At 35.9% G+C, this 16,209-nt stretch overlaps 2 pseudogenes; both read left to right on the top strand.

Annotated features, from left to right (window-relative positions):
• Nucleotides 1-201: 201 nt before the first annotated feature.
• LOC147489754 (putative mitochondrial adenine nucleotide transporter BTL3 pseudogene) lies at nucleotides 202-1,805 on the top strand (annotated as a pseudogene).
• A 1,135-nt stretch (nucleotides 1,806-2,940) lies between these two features.
• Nucleotides 2,941-3,318, top strand: LOC147489753 (uncharacterized; annotated as a pseudogene).
• Nucleotides 3,319-16,209: the final 12,891 nt, after the last annotated feature.

Genomic DNA, 16,209 nt, shown 5'->3' with positions numbered 1-16,209 from the left:
AATGAGTGATTTTAAATTATTTGTTTACAACTTGGTGTAGTTTAATGATGCGACTGTTTGATTTCTTACTATTATATTTATTAACAATGCTGCTCATAGAGTTTTTGGTAAAGCTACTTGGTGTTGCTACTGCTACCTTGAATTTTCTTTTTATTAACAATGCATAATTTTAAAAACTTGTTTGTTTTAAATTTCCAAGAAATGAGTGGAAAATGTTGTTGCTTGGTCTTCTGGAATTCTTTGAAAAGCTTGTTCATGGCAGCCTGTATGCATGTGTTTTGATAATTCACCCTGATATTAAATTCTTGGAATTGGTTATGTGATTTAAACAGTGATTTTTAAATGGATCTTTAGCTTAAAAGGCAAAGTGCTTGGGATCAAAATGCGGCACATTTATATCCCAAGAGATGGTGGTTCGAATCCACTAAGATCGTTACAGTTGAAACATATGCAAATTAGTATTGATTCCATGTATTTGGTTTAATTTCTTGTTTCTTCTACGTCCCCCAAGTTATGTTAGTTCTCTTCACAATTAGTTTAACTCCCTTGAATTTGTCTCCATTTGAATATTCTTAGTGCTCAAGCTTAGAGTTATTTGTAGCCAATACCTCCATCTCCAAATAGCTTATGATAGCACTAGTTGAGCCAAAGTCATACTATGTTTGGTGCTCTGAACTGAACTACGGCAGGAGTCCTAGCTTGGCAGCTCTTTTTTTCCAGCCATGTGACTGTTAGGTATACCATGCATATTTTATTTGCCTTCTGCATTTATAATTTTCCGATTGTGCGTTCAACTTTGTCAAGTTATCTCAACACCAAATACCTATGGTAGCACTAGTTGATCCAGTCACAAGTCACCTGAACTATGGCAAAGAACTCTTGGCGGCTTTTTTTTTTCTTGATTGTTCTTACCAAAATATATACGTCATGTTCAACCTTACGTTATACAAGAATTTGAATGTTAGCTATACAATATATTATTTGCCTTCTAACATGATTTATTTTCTTCCGAATATGAGTTCAACTTCGATCACATGGTGCATTGAACACCACAAAACATCTATGGTGTGGAGCCATAGCTGCAGTGGTTTCAAGAACTATTGTTGCTCCGCTTGAGAGACTTAAGCTAGAATATATAGTACTTGGGGAGAAGAAGAATCTATGTGAGCTCATCAAGACAATTGCCGCTAATCAAGGCTTGAAAGGTTTTTGAAAGGGAAACTTTGTCAACATTCGTCGAACAACTCCATTCAAAGCAGTTTACTTCTATGCTTATGACACATATAGAAAGCAGTTGCTCAAAGTATCTAGGAATGAGGAAACCACAAATTTTGAAAGGTTTCTTGCTGGAGCTGCTGCTGGGATTACTGCTACCATACTTTGCTCACATGAACAAATGGAGTTGGGTCCCATGAGAACGTTGCTCTATGGGGCTATTGCTGACACTTTTGCTGAAGCTGCCACTTATCCATTTGAAGTTGTGAGGAGACAGCTCCAAATGCAAGTTCAGGCTACAAAGTTAAGCGCATTGGCAACTTGCGCCAAGATAGTGGAACGAAGAGGCATTCCTGCACTGTATGCAGGACTTGTTCCTAGCTTATTACAGGTTTTATTTTGACAGGTTTTATTCTGACAAGTATACTAATCCTTGACAGGGAGCGAGCACTCACTCGGTTCTATTCTGATTTGATACCACTAGTTGAAAACTTTGTCAGGTTATCACACAACCATAATAGAACATCCAATAAAATAGAGAGCTTTCAAAATATTGTTTTCAAAATAGAGAGCAAATTAAGCTTTATGTCCCAAACATAACATCCAATAAAACTACCGCATTACAAAACAATAGATTATAGGGGATTTTTGACTTAACCCCCCACAGATGGGTAGTGGTTTGACTAAACCCCCCATTTTTAAAATCATTTGAGTTTGCCCCCCATTCCTTCAATTTTGTGTGTAACAGACATTGATATTTTACCTATTGACCATTTTGCCCTTTCTGACAAATTTTTTTTTTTTTTTTTTTTTTTTTTTTTTCGTTAAAACAAATTAAGAGGTTTACTATTAGTTAGTGTAAACCCCCCAAACGTCAATATGTTATTTGCATAAACCCCCCAATTTTTTAGTTAACCGTAAACAAAGAAGAATAAGGTAAAGAAGAAGATGAAATATGATAATAGAACCTGAGATCGTTGATTTGTGTTGCTAACCTCGCAAGTATAATACCCCACTCAATGCTCCTGCCATGCTATCCAAAATCAGTACTAGATTATGATTTATTTGATGTTGAATGACAATTTGATAATTTCAATGTTGGGCTTCCTATTTAATTAGCTCTACTTCAGCAAACTTATCAAATTAAACAACAAGACACAACATTGCATGGATGCTGATCGAATGGTAATGACGGGCAACCATTCCACCCATGATGACGGGATGGGCTTTTGGAAATTCATGTTGGCGGGCTCAGTTGCAGACGTGGTTGAACACATGGCAATGTTCCCAGTCGACACTCTCAAAATCCGTATGCAAATGTCCGGCACCACTTCCATCGCCTCATCATCTGCCCACCACCACAATACCGGTAAAGTTTTTACCTCAATTATGCGAAAAGAAGGTCCATTAGGCTTTTACTGTGGCATAGGTGCTATTGGTCTAGGTGTCGGTCTAGCTCACGCTATTTTATTTCACGGTTTACGAAGTATCTAAAGAAAAATTAGGCAGAAATAAGCCAGGACACCAAACGTTAGCCCACATCACATCATCAAGCATGCTCGCGATGATTGCAAGTGATGTAGTGTTGACTCCATTGGATGTGGTGAAACAGAGAGGTTGCAATTAAAGAAGAGTCCTTATAGTGGAGTTAAGGATTGTGTGACAAGGATGTTGAAGGAATAGGGGTTTAGAGCTTTTTATGCTTCGTATAGAACTACGGTTGTGATGAATGCGCCTTTTACGGCTGTGCACTTTGCTACTTACGAAGTGATGAAGAAGGTTTTAAGTGAGATATCGTCAGAGAATGCGAGTGAAGAACAAATCTTGGTTCATCTAACGGCTGGTGGAGTGGCTGGTGCTTTGGCTAGTACAGTTACCACTCTATTGGATGTTGTCAAAACCAGATTGCAATGTCAGGGTGTGTGTGGTGCTGAAAAATTTAACAATACTTCAATCCAAATGGCGCTCAAACAGATAGTTGCAAAAGAAGGGCCCCAAGCTCTGTTGCGAGGATTGAAGCTAAGAGTGTTATTTCATGCTCCTGCAGCTGCCATATGCTGGTCCACGTATGACCATGAAAATATTTCTTCATCATGTTCATGAGAGCTCAGCACCCTTCCAATTGATAGAACTTTGGAAACTGAACAACTATGTCCCAATCGTGAGATTTTTTCTTCTTGTTTACTGTTAACTAAAAAATTGGGGGGTTTATGCAAATAGCATATTGACGTTTGGGGGGTTTACACTAACTAATAGTAAACCTCTTAATTTGTTTTAATGAAAAAAAAAACCCCCCTTAATTTGTCAGAAAAGGGCAAAATGGTCAATAGGTAAAATATCAACGTCTGTTACACACAAAATTGACAGAGTGGGGGGCAAACTCAAATGATTTTAAAAATGGGGGGTTTAGTCAAACCCCTACCCATCTGTGGGGGGTTAAGTCAAAATTCCCCTAGATTATATCCCAAACCGGCCAAACATAACCTGCTAGCCTTGAAATTATTAATAGTCTTCTCTAGAGCTGAATTTTTTTCTTATTTACAGCAACATAGGTTACTAAGCCCTTGACGAGTCTTGAAAATGTAGCCTTCAAACTGGACCTCCTGGATAACTTGGCATGTATAACATAGGTACAGGGCATTTACTTGAAATGAACGATTTATTCCTATCTTGGTCACTGGTTAAAAAGAATGGTCCATCACTTTGTTGTTGATGATTCACTTGTGGAGCACCATCAGTGTCGTACATCATCGGGTATCATCAGGTATCCCGTCATATAAGTTGGTGGATAGATGATTTGCTGCATAAGCGGCACCTGATTTGAGTTATGTGGTGGTTGGTATGTAAAAAACTCCTACACAACAATGAATGAAAATAAAACTAACTATAATTACTGTGATATGATAATACAAGAAGAAATCCTGGCCCCATTTAATTTGGGTTATATAATATTTTGGTATCACACCTGAGTAGCATTGTAGGTATTAGGATGAGCATCCAAATTGTTCGGGTTCCTGTTTTCGCTTGCCGAAGGACCTAACTGTTGTAAAGTAAAGAGGCGCAATCATGTATAGGTTTGAGCTTAAATCAAAATAATAAGGAAAATAAACAAATTTGTTTGTAAATCTTAGAAGAAGCTCATCCCCTCACTTTTAAAGTATCACCCATATCATTTGGGTTACTTTATAGTTTGTCTGTCATGGTTGCATTTTCATCTCCATCACCTACATACACAAAAATTGTAAGTGTACGTGTGACAAAACAATGTATTCAAAAGAAAAAAAAAACACAAGTACAAACCTTTTTGCTTGGATTGAACTGTTTTTTTTAGTGCGATCTGATAACCCGTAAAACTCAACTAGATTACTCTAACTTTATTCTTACGGTATCAATTATTTATTTCCTACTCTCACATGTATATTCATGCAATATATATAGAGTATGGAATCGTTCCACTCCTAAACTACCAAGACATAATATAACCCAATTAATCAAACACAAAGAAACAATGGTGAGAGTAATATTTATAGAGGTGAATTTATACTATGAAACTAAAAATATAAATTTAACTTATATGAATTTAACTAAGCAATTGAATATGACTTGACTAAAATATGGATAAGAAATTAGGGGGATTTGATTCCACCTTGATTTATTCCTAATATGCTAGTGTAGATTATTGCAATCCTAACCAACTAAGATTAAGTATTTGATCCCTAATTATTCATGACAATCTCTGCCAACTAATAATTAGCATGTGAGTAAGTTCAACCCATTCTCATGGCGAATCAACTAAACTACTAGAGTAAACTCTTAAATAAGCAATAATTCTAACTAACATATCAAGTCTTCATCAAGCTTCATAAAACCCCTCTAATAGAAGTTTAGCTAGAAGTCATTAGACTATCATTAATATATAGAATAAGAAGAAGACATAATGAAAAACGATAACTTGACTTTTATTAATCTAATGGAGGCTACAAACTAAACTAATTAACTAAAACTAAACTAAACTAAAAAGAGAGAGAGAGAGAGAGAACCCTAAAACTAAACTAAACTAAAGATGGGAGTAGCCAAGTTTTGTTTTAGCCTTAACCCTCTTTATATAGGAGAGGGTTAGGTTACAATTTCGTGCATGGGCTTTGGAGTTATGTTTTGGGCTATAAAATCAAGCCTAAAACCTAATTACATATGTCCAAAAAGAGTTTCTTTACATAAAATTACTTCAATACTCTTTTTGTCCACTTTTACTACTCTAATTGGGTCAAGACTTGGACCATTAGAAAGCTCTTTCCGAGTTGGTCGTTTTGACATATAATAGGTCCAATTCTGAGGTCTGAGTCCAAAGATACAGCTTACGGAAGTTATGTTGACTTTTGTGCTCTTTTTCTACCCGCGTTGACTTTGACTTTTCAGCTTTGATTAGGCTTTAAAAATGCTTTTTCTCCTTGAAAATTGGGCTTTAAGCATAGAACTTCTTAGCAACCAACATTTGCTCCTTTCTCTTGCAAAAGTGACATATTTCTTCACATATTTGATTCCAAGACCTGAAATACACAAAAGCATGTAAACAGTACTAAATCTTATTTATTATACACATAATTGGTCTAAATGTAATGATATTAAGGGGTTAAAACTACAGTTTTGGGCTCTTATCAAACTACCCCCAAACAGCATTTTGCTTGTCCTCAAGCAAATATGAGAAATTAATATAAGTGACCAAAAATGGAGTTCTAACTAATCTCTTTTCACCGAGTGCGATTGCATTGACCATATGTAATAAAGCCTTAAACTACTAGGAATTCCCTAGTAGACGAGTTATAGCCTCGTGAAAGTTTTCTAGAGAAGGTACTCACAAACTTCATCTATATTATAACGACTAAGAAATAAAATTTCTGTTTCCTACTTTATTCTCAGATATCTATACATCTCACTAGCAATGAATACAGAATAATCAAGTCAAAATCTAAGCTAATACGTGCATAATAATCAATCATTTACAAATAAACATATATATAATGAACTATGCTATGAAATGCAATAACAGGTCCGTTTCTGAAACTTTGGAATAACGTCCTTAAGTAGGTCCTCACATATATGTCAAGACAAAAACCACTATGATTTTTCCACTCAAGTTTCGCTCACTCCAGTGCGCAGTGGGCACACTTTACCTTACAATTTCAATGTCACACAAGGAAACTGAAGTCGATCAAACACATCTGCCACTTACTATCACACTAACCTATTCATAATTGAGCTAGAGGTCTTTATTAGGTGTTGTGGAGATTAGAAGATGGTTTAAGAAGGAAGGAAATTAATATTAAAAAAGGACAAGTCTGAGATGATAGAGTCTTTATATTATGTAACTAGAGAAAACCTTGTTCTGTACTTTGCTTCTACACTTTGTTTCCATCCTTAGCCATTTTTTTTTCTTTTTCCTTTGGCTTTTGACTCATTTGATTATGTTTTTGGAGTTCTAATTTTTTATTTTATTTTTCTTTTCTTTGGATGAAAACTTTCTTTTCTTATTTGAAGCAACTAACAAATTCTTGGTTTCAAAGGTCTTTCTCTTTCATATTCTTCATTTCATCTCTATTCTCAGACTCATTAAAAAATGGGTAGGCTGATTTTTATTTTTATTTTGTTTTGTAAAAGGGTAAAGGATTTGCGGTTTATGAAAGGCTAAAGAAAGGCTTAGAGGGGCGACTAGCGAAAAATAATTTATAAAAGTTTGAATTTCTCGCTATATCGATCTAAAGAGGGCCTAAATTCTTGCTTAGGATATGGTATAGTGATGTAATGACCAAGAATTTTACCTACGGGTAAACCGGTCATTTTACGTGTTAGTTCAGTGCCACTCTAGGTTACGTACTATATGGTGAGGTTTAACATTTATCATTTGGCGGGCTTGATTAATTGATATGGGTTTTTCATTGATGGTTAATTTTATGTGGGGCCTATTGTATTTTGGGCCTTTATTTATATTACTAGTTTAAATTATGTGGGCTTAGAACTGAATTGGGCTTGATTGTGTGGGCTTGAGTAGAAATATCAATATGCATATGCTATTATATTGGGTTTGTTTTATATTTGGGCTTGCTTTAAAATATGGGGCATGTTCTTTTAGTGGGCCTATTTTATGTTGGGCCTGCTCTAATATTATGGGGATATGTTTTGCTTAACCCACGAATGGCTAAAAGGGGGAGAGGATAAGGATGGAATTTGTTAAAACTAGACACCGATTACTTACGGGGGAAGGAAAGAGGAGCGGAGGGAAATGGACGTCTGATTTTTGCCCATCACCTTACCTTAGGTCAATTATCACTTCTGAGTTAACAATCACACGAATAACACCTCTAGATACTAAGAAGAATGGGATTGCTTGGATTCATGAGAGTATTTTGATGGCCAAAATACATTAAGGGGAAGATCGAAGCTAGCACTGTCCTTGTTCTTGAAGTCGAAAATCGCTAGTGTCTAGTGGTGTATGTCTCACGGTGTGGCTATGATGATTCGGGGCGTGGTTGTTGATTTTTGTCTCTGTGCTGTACAATCACTGCCAAGAAGCGCAAAGACCTTATATTAATTGGCCTTTAACTTGGTGGCGGCAAAGAGTATACATTTAAGAGCTTACAAGTGGAGAGTCTCTATCTCTATGTAACATTTCTAAATTAAACTTGGCAGCCAAAACTCTATGTGATCCAACTGCAATTTTGGAAGAAAGCTAATTAAGGATATTAGCAAGCATTCCTCAACACCAGGTAAGTGTTTGTGTTTCCATTTCACTGGTCTGCCTTGTGAACGGTACTAGTAGCTATGTTCACTAAATATAAATTTTATTGTTGCGGCATATTATTCTTAGTACGTCAAATTGATTAAAATGTATTCTTTTTATTTATGGCGGGTCAATTGTTATAACTCTGTTGAAATAATGCGAGGGGTATTTAATTTGTGGTGATCTAGTTCTAGTTTTATTAACATTGAGAATATTGTTATTATTATTATTAACACCTATATCGAATAGAATGAGATTTACTTTCTATGTTTGTGACCAATGCAATTTCGAGAATTTTGTCGGGTACAGTACAGAAAGGTTTAATCAAAAGAGAAGGAACAAATAGGTCCCTCCCTATAGAGATCAGCAAAGGTTAATTCACTCTAGTTAATGAAGGTGAAACCTTGGAAGCTTAAGGATTTGTCGGTAGATCTTCTGGGATACAAAGCGCATAACGCGGTATGATGTGATAGCATGAATACCGATTCAAAGTTGGGAATTGGTTAATTAGGGGATGTTACGTGATTAGAAAATAAGTGAGGAACCCATACCGCCTTCCTCAGCGGAAATTGCTTTAATTCCTTCCCATAGTACCTTACACCGCAATAGGGGAACTACGATTGGCTTGATTCCTAAATGGGTACGTAGGCAGCCACTCGGCTCAGCCGCTTCCATAGGAAAACCCCCACCCCTTGTAGTAAGAAAATCGGTTGTTCAAGTTATTTTATTACTGGTTAATTCTAGTATAATTCATTTGCCTACGTGTTAAGCATGATAGAAATCTTGTGAGTACGAATTATATTGAATGCTAACGTTTTCTTGAGATTATGTTAATCGATGTACTTACGAGGATTTAATAAGGAAACGGTAAGTGGTATTAAGCAGCTTAATGTATATGTTAATCTCGTCTTTTGTTTTCAATTTCATTTCAAGTTGATTATTATATATTGCCTACGTATCCAACGTTGAGCGTTGGAGTATCTTCACAGGTGCTCCCATAAGACAAGAAAAGGAATACAGGCAAATTAAGAACAATTTAACGTGAAACGCACTCTGATTGGCTAAGGCAGTTCTTTTAGCTCTTTCTTGTTTCTAAATTTATTCCCTTTAAGTGGTTTTGTAATAATTTAGTTATAATGTTAATTGTCTTTAGTTATGAATTCATTAATTAGAAGTTATGACGATAATTGGGTAAGAGATTGGTTTCGGGGCGCTGCAGCTACTTGATTTAACTGGCATTTGTCGAGATGGTTAAGTAGCCGGTGCCACTAATCAATATCTTTTATTAGTTGGTTTATAGCTGAGGTTTATATTAAATGAAAGTATATTATTTGATTTTCAAGTTAGGACATGTTGTAAATTTATGAGATGTTGGAAATACAGAGGAAACTCTGTCGAAATTTTCTTTGAACGTGATGTTCAAAGGGTGTTTTATCTTTTAGTTCTAGTTGGACTCATGTGAGTCGAGCCTGCTCATGTCTTGGTTTATTAGACGGTCGAATATTTGGATCGAGCTCATTTATCTGAATATTCAATTATCTGAAAAATCGTGGTGTTATAAGTGATCAAGCGTGGACGTGTGATTTCTCTATTCGGAATTTACTTCTCCCTTGTGTCATTTCTCAAATATTTCACTCATATAAGGTTTTAGGCTATAATCTCACTAGATTTGTAGAATAAGTACTCTAGCCTATATTTCATAAACTTACTGCCAAACAATCATAAATACTCATGCAATATATTTATAGAATGATGCAATGATTATTACTTATATATTAACCTAAATTTTTAAAAACTATTCTAATACAAGAGCTAATGTGAAATATCTAGACTATTATCATCATAGAGAAAGAAACAATATCAATATTCCTAAGTGTATATCATAAACTTTTTATTTATATTTTTGAATTTTTTTTACTATAAAACAAGTGCTTATTATACATGTATTATCCTAATAGGTGCCTTAATTTATGCGTGTTTCTATGCCACCCCCAAACAAAAACATGCTTTGTCCTCAAAGTATTAAAATAAGAAGGGTAGGAAATACCATAGAAACGCGTGAAAATTGAAGAACACCTGCAAAACAAATTTAAAACATACTAATATAGATAAATAAAGATAGATGCAACTCTATATGAGTTCCACCCATTATGGGGTTAACAAAAATTAAATTGCTTGGGACATAAGAAGACACGAACAAAAATTAAAACTTACCTCATATCCATCATTTAATCGTTTTCCTCCTCCTTAATAAAGAATTGAGGTTCCTTGGCATCCTGCCACGCCATGATAATTTGTCAGGCCTCATGCCATTTATCATCTATAATTGCTAACTGGTTAAACGCCACTTGGTCAGATGGGGTGTAAGGGCAACCCAATTAGGTTGTAGCCTCCACCCCTGCCAAGCCATTGCACGGAATGAGCGTATAATGCAGTTGGTGGGTCGCACAATGTCAACCCCAACTCAATCCGTGAAACGGGCACAAAAATCTGGAAAGAAATATAGTATTATTCGACAAACTAAGTGGCTGTGGAGGTGAAGGGCGTGGGCGCACTCAAGATTGCATGTGGGAGGGCGCAGTCGCGCTCTTGCCTGACTCGACTTCCTGTGTTTTGAGGGAGGGCGTGCTCAACTTTGGCTGTAGGAGGGCGCGGGCGCGCTCTTGCCTGACGAGAGGTCTAGTGTTTTCAGTGGATTTGGCCTCGAGAGTATAAAAAAAAAAGGTGGAGGGTCTTGGCGCTGCTGTGTATGATGAGTGCTATGAAGTGAAAATCAAAGGTAAAGTGAGAGATGCAAAGTGAGAGGTGTGATGTGAAGTTGAGAGTGCACCAAGGATTTATAGAGAACTAGTTTATAAGTTCCACAAGTTTCCCAACTAGTTAAGGCAACATGATAGAATAAGACAATTCTAAATCCAAAATAGAACTAAACAAGATGCATGCTCCAAAACCAAACCAATAGTTTTTTGGCTGGAATTAAAATAGTAATCATCTAGTTATGACTCCTTGAGGTTGCACCAAACAACACTTGTTAATTCTAGCGACACCAATTTAGCAACATTCCCACATAATTCAATCATCATAAAGCCGACAATAATAATTCGACAAAAATACATGGATATGATTAGAGGCATTACTAAATAAATAATTCCACCCCCAAACAAGTTGAAAGGGTGGGATTCACGATACAAAATATAGCATATGTCGGAAACTAAAATAACTTCAAATTAAATTAAAAAATAACAATTACAGAATCCAAATATTAACTACTTACTAACAATTCGGAAACAAAATCTACGAAAAATAAGAAAACAAGTCTTAACACAACAAGAATATAAAATAAACTAGCCACGCGACGATGATGGGCAAAAATAGGAAGTTGAGTGATTAAGAATGGAAAGACCAAACACCCCACCCTAAACAAAATTTTGAAAACATGGTTAGAAAATTTGTTTAAACATGTAGGTCTTTGAAAGTCAGATTCCCCTAGACTTAATGTGGGGTTCTTTTAAGTCAGATTTCCCTAGACTATGCACACCCTTAAGCAAGCAAGAAACTGGGGTGGCACAAAATGGATGATGCGTGGTCAACTATAAACTTATAGTCGAAATAGTTGGCGGTCTAGCCATAAAAACATGATACTAAATGCACCCCCAAACAGAATAAAGTTGTATAATTTGAACCAATCATATAGAAGAATGAAAGAAAACTTATGTAACCCATCAAAGAACATATGCAAACCATCATGTTGTAGCTGTTTTAAAGAGTTGGAATGACCCAAAAGATGAATTAGTGATATTTTAGAGGAGAAAGGAATGAAGTATGGATCCTGATGTCTTTCATGAGGCTTAGATGAGGAAAAATAAGACAAACTAGGTTTCTCACTACACTTGGTCAAAGTTTGGCTCTCAACTACAAGAATGGTGTACTCATGTGATTGTGTGCTAGGCAAACACTCTTCACCGTGAGGGTTGAAAAAACTATAGAGGGTCTCTGAGGCAATTGGCTCAAGTGCAAATTCAAGGTTCCGCTGAAATGGTGGGTGAATTGAATGGATGGCTTAGTTGTGGTAGATGGTTAGATTTTAGGAGGTGGTAACTCAGGTGTATGGTGGTCAGTTGGTGGATCCTCACATGCTCTTAAGAAATCATAGAAATCTTCATCTAGCTTAGTTAAATCCATAAAGTTGTGGTTCGTAGCTTTATCTTTAAGAAATTCATCTATTTCTTCCATTGTTATTTTCTCAGCTGCCAAACTAAATTGAGATTCACATTGCGCTAAAGAAGTTACTTCGATTAATTCCTGCACATTACCTTGGTCATGCCTTAGATTAGAAATTTTAATCTCTATTTCCTCACCCTCTTCCTCTAAAACACTTTAAGTATCCTCAATGGCATCATTCGAATGTCTTGAGGAATCATCCAGCCGAGTGCGGTTAGCAAACATAAATGCCTGGACATGCTCAATAAGAGGGTCCATATTAAGAGAATACCAATAGCTATCAAATTCTTCCTCCGTCACATCTTTATAAATATCTTCTAATGTGTCATCATTATATTCATCTTCAGATGGATCAGTGGGAGGTTCCTCGAAGGCATCCCTCAAATTTGAGTGGTCATCCACAATAAGTCCTAAAGAGTCGTCTTCAAGAATTTCCTCATCCAGGTGGGGTGTGGAGTCAACATAATGGTTAATGGGAAGGTCATGGGAAGGTAATGATCCGGAAATTTATGGTAGGTCTTAACTAGGTCAAATGGTGTGGTTATGGGAATAGGTTGTTCGACTTATGTGTCGATCTCTGGCAAGGTTGAAAGTTCTATGTTAGGTGAGGGGATCATAGAAATCAATTGGGCTAGATTCTGAAGAAATGTTTTTTGATGGTTGGCTATTTGGTCCATAAATGTTTGTTGTGCGTTAGTCAGTTGTTGGGAAATTTGGTCTGGGAAGGGTGGCGAACTAGATGGGTGGGTGATTTCTGGCATGGTGGAAGGGTCTAGCTGGTATGGTGTTTGATAATCATAGTTATTGGCATTTGAGTGACTCTGGTTGATATCATACTGTGATGGGTTAAGTTGAGGCTGAATAAATATGGGACATGAATGGGCGGTGTGGTCTGGATCTGAACAAATTGTGCATGGAAAAGTGTTTGGTTTGTTGTACACACTCATTACGGAACTAGAAGTAGACGACACTAGTTGACTCCATGTATTGTTTGGATGACTAGAAAACTCTTGATCGTATGAGTTACTATAAAAATTTGAAAATTGAGGCTCATAATTATTATTATATCCTATAGTAGGCTCATACTCTTGATATGATGGGCAATAAGAAACCCAATAGTAAAGACTACCACAACATGAACATGGTGAAGGGTGTGTATAAAAATCACATGATTGTTCGTCTACATATTGATATGCCATAATAGTTTATATATATATATATATATTTGGACAATTAATATGCAAACAAAACTCTAACTATAAATTTCCAGATAGGCTTGTGCGTTGACGTTTACGATATATAACGCTAGATGGTTTATTTCTTACCAGACCTTAATCTCATGCAAGGCTAAGTCCAATATAAACGAAATATGAACAAAAGTCAAACAACAACCTGATATACTAGAATTAAAACTCCTCTGACAGAAGAGGAGAGGAGTGAAAGAAAGAGTACTCGAATGCCTCATTGGCCCTTGCTATGTGTATGAATAGCGTCATGTATACGCAATCCCAGTGTATTTAAGAAGATGGAAACACTGAATATATATAAAAATATGAACAAAACGAGAGCCGGTGACTCACCTAGGAAAATTGGGCTTCCTTCAGAAGGGGCATGGTCATGCTTGAAAACAGACTTATAGAGGCGCGGGCGCTCTCTTGCCTGACACGATGTCCAGTACTTTGAGAGCGAGCATGCTCAAATGATAGGGTTAATAGGGCACGCGGGCACGTGCTCCAAAAAATTTGAAATTTTATAGTAGTTTGCTAAGACGTCCAGTAAGTCGCCTGTAAAATTTAAGATCAATCGGAGTTATGAAAGTCCTTCTACTGCCCTGCAAAGTTTGTAAAACAGTTTTCGAACACAACACAAACAACCGAATGGTTAACCAATCAAAACAGAGCCAAAAATTGCCAAAATTTTATTGGAGAATCCTGACAGATCATGCGTGTTCCTATAAAACATTTAGAGCAATTGGAGTTCTATAAACCCTCCTTATCGGCTGTTGTTCCAGAAATTAAGTGTTGCAAAACTGCAGAAACACACTGAAAACAATCAACTAGTTAGATGGTCAAAACAAATAAAAAACTCTTCAAAATTTTATTGTAAACTCTTGACTAATTATAGATACTCCTGTCAAAATTTTAGAATTTTTGGAACTTCCTAAGTAACCTTACTCGTCAGTTTTTCCCGAAACTTATGGTTTGAAAGCTGAAATGCAGCACTATAAAGATGGTATTCGTTCGCTAGGTAAAATAACTTGAAAAAATCTGAAAATATTTCAGCAAATCCATAACACCTTAAGGATTATTCCTGTAAATTTCCAGAATTTTTAGAAATTTACAAATACCTCTGCTATAGTGTTCTTCACTATGAATCCGCAGACACAAGGGAGGGTGGGTGTGCTCTAAATAAGGCAAAATGGAGGGCATGTGCCCCCGTGCCTAAAACAGTGAAAAGTACCGAAAATGCAAGAAATAAGAAAGAAAAATTAAAAGGGTAGGTGGGTGGAGAACGGGTGATTGCTCCTTGGATTCAACCAATTGAATTATTGTCCTGAATGAGTTTAAGATGGCAGCGGCGCCATTTGATAACCCGTAAAAACTCAACTAGATTACTCTAATTTTATTCTTAAGATATCAATTATTTATTTCTTATTCTCACATATATATTCATGCAATATATATAGAGTACGAAATCGTTCCACTCCTAAACTAGCAAGACATAATAGAATCCAATTACTCAAACACAAGAAACAATGGTGAGAGTAATATTTATAGAGGTGAATTTATACTATGAAACTAAATATAAGAATTTAACTTATACGAATTTAACTAAACAATTGAATATGACTTGAATAAAATATGGATAAGAAATTAGGGGGATTGATTCCACCTTGATTTATTCCTAATATGCTAGTGTAGATTATTGCAATCCTAACCAATTAAAATTAAGTATTTGATTCATAATTATTCATAGCAATCTCTGCCAACTAATAATTAGCATGTGAGGAAGTTCAACCCATTCTCATGGCGAATCAACTAACCTACTAGAGTGAAACTCTTAAACAAGCAATAATTCTAACTAACATATCAAGTCTTCATCAAACCCCTCTAATGGAGGTTTAGCTAGAAGTTATTAGACTATCATTAATATATAGAATAAGAAGAAGACATAATAAAGAACAATAACTTGACTTTTATTAATCTAATGGAGGCTACAAACTAAACTAATTAACTAAAACTAAACTAAACTAAAAAGAGAGAGAGAGAACCCTAAAACTAAACTAAACTAAAGATGGGAGTAGCCAAGTTTTGTTTTAGTTTTAACCCTCTTTATATAAGAGAGAGTTAGGTTATAATTTCGTGCATGGGCTTTGGAGCCATGTTTTGGGCCATGAAATCAAGCCCAAAACCTAATTATATATGTCCAAAAAGGGTTTCTCTACACAAAATTACTTCAATACTCTTTTCATCCAATTTTACTACTCTGATTGGGTCAAGTCTTAGTCCATTAGCAAGCACTTTTCGAGCCGGTCGTTTTGACATATAATAGGCCCAATTCTGAGGTCTGAGTCCAAATATACGGCCTGCGGAAGTTCTGTTAACTTTTCTACTCTTTTTCTACCCGCGTTGACTTTGACTTTTTAGCTTTGACTAGGCTTTAAAAAAGCTTTGTTCTCCTTGAAACTTGGGCTTTAACCATAGAACTTCTTAGCAACCAACCTTTGCTAATTTCTCTTGCAAAAATGACATATTTCTTCACATATTTGACTCCAAGACCTGAAATACACAAAAACACGTAAACAGTACTAACTCTTATTTATTATACACATAATTGGTCTAAATGTAATGATATTAAGGGGTTAAAACTATATTTTTGGACTTTTATCATGATCCTTTTCAGAACACCCTTCTTTCTTTTTGACAAACCTCGACTTGGCTTTACTTTTGGGGCTCTCAATTGCAGATCATCATAGGAGTCTTGTGGTGAATTATCAT

The sequence above is a fragment of the Coptis chinensis genome, chromosome 7 (assembly GCF_015680905.1).
Source record: "Coptis chinensis isolate HL-2020 chromosome 7, ASM1568090v1, whole genome shotgun sequence".
Taxonomy (NCBI): domain Eukaryota; kingdom Viridiplantae; phylum Streptophyta; class Magnoliopsida; order Ranunculales; family Ranunculaceae; genus Coptis; species Coptis chinensis.
Note: the sequence above shows the minus strand (reverse complement) of the source record. Positions and strands in the feature narration are given on the sequence as shown.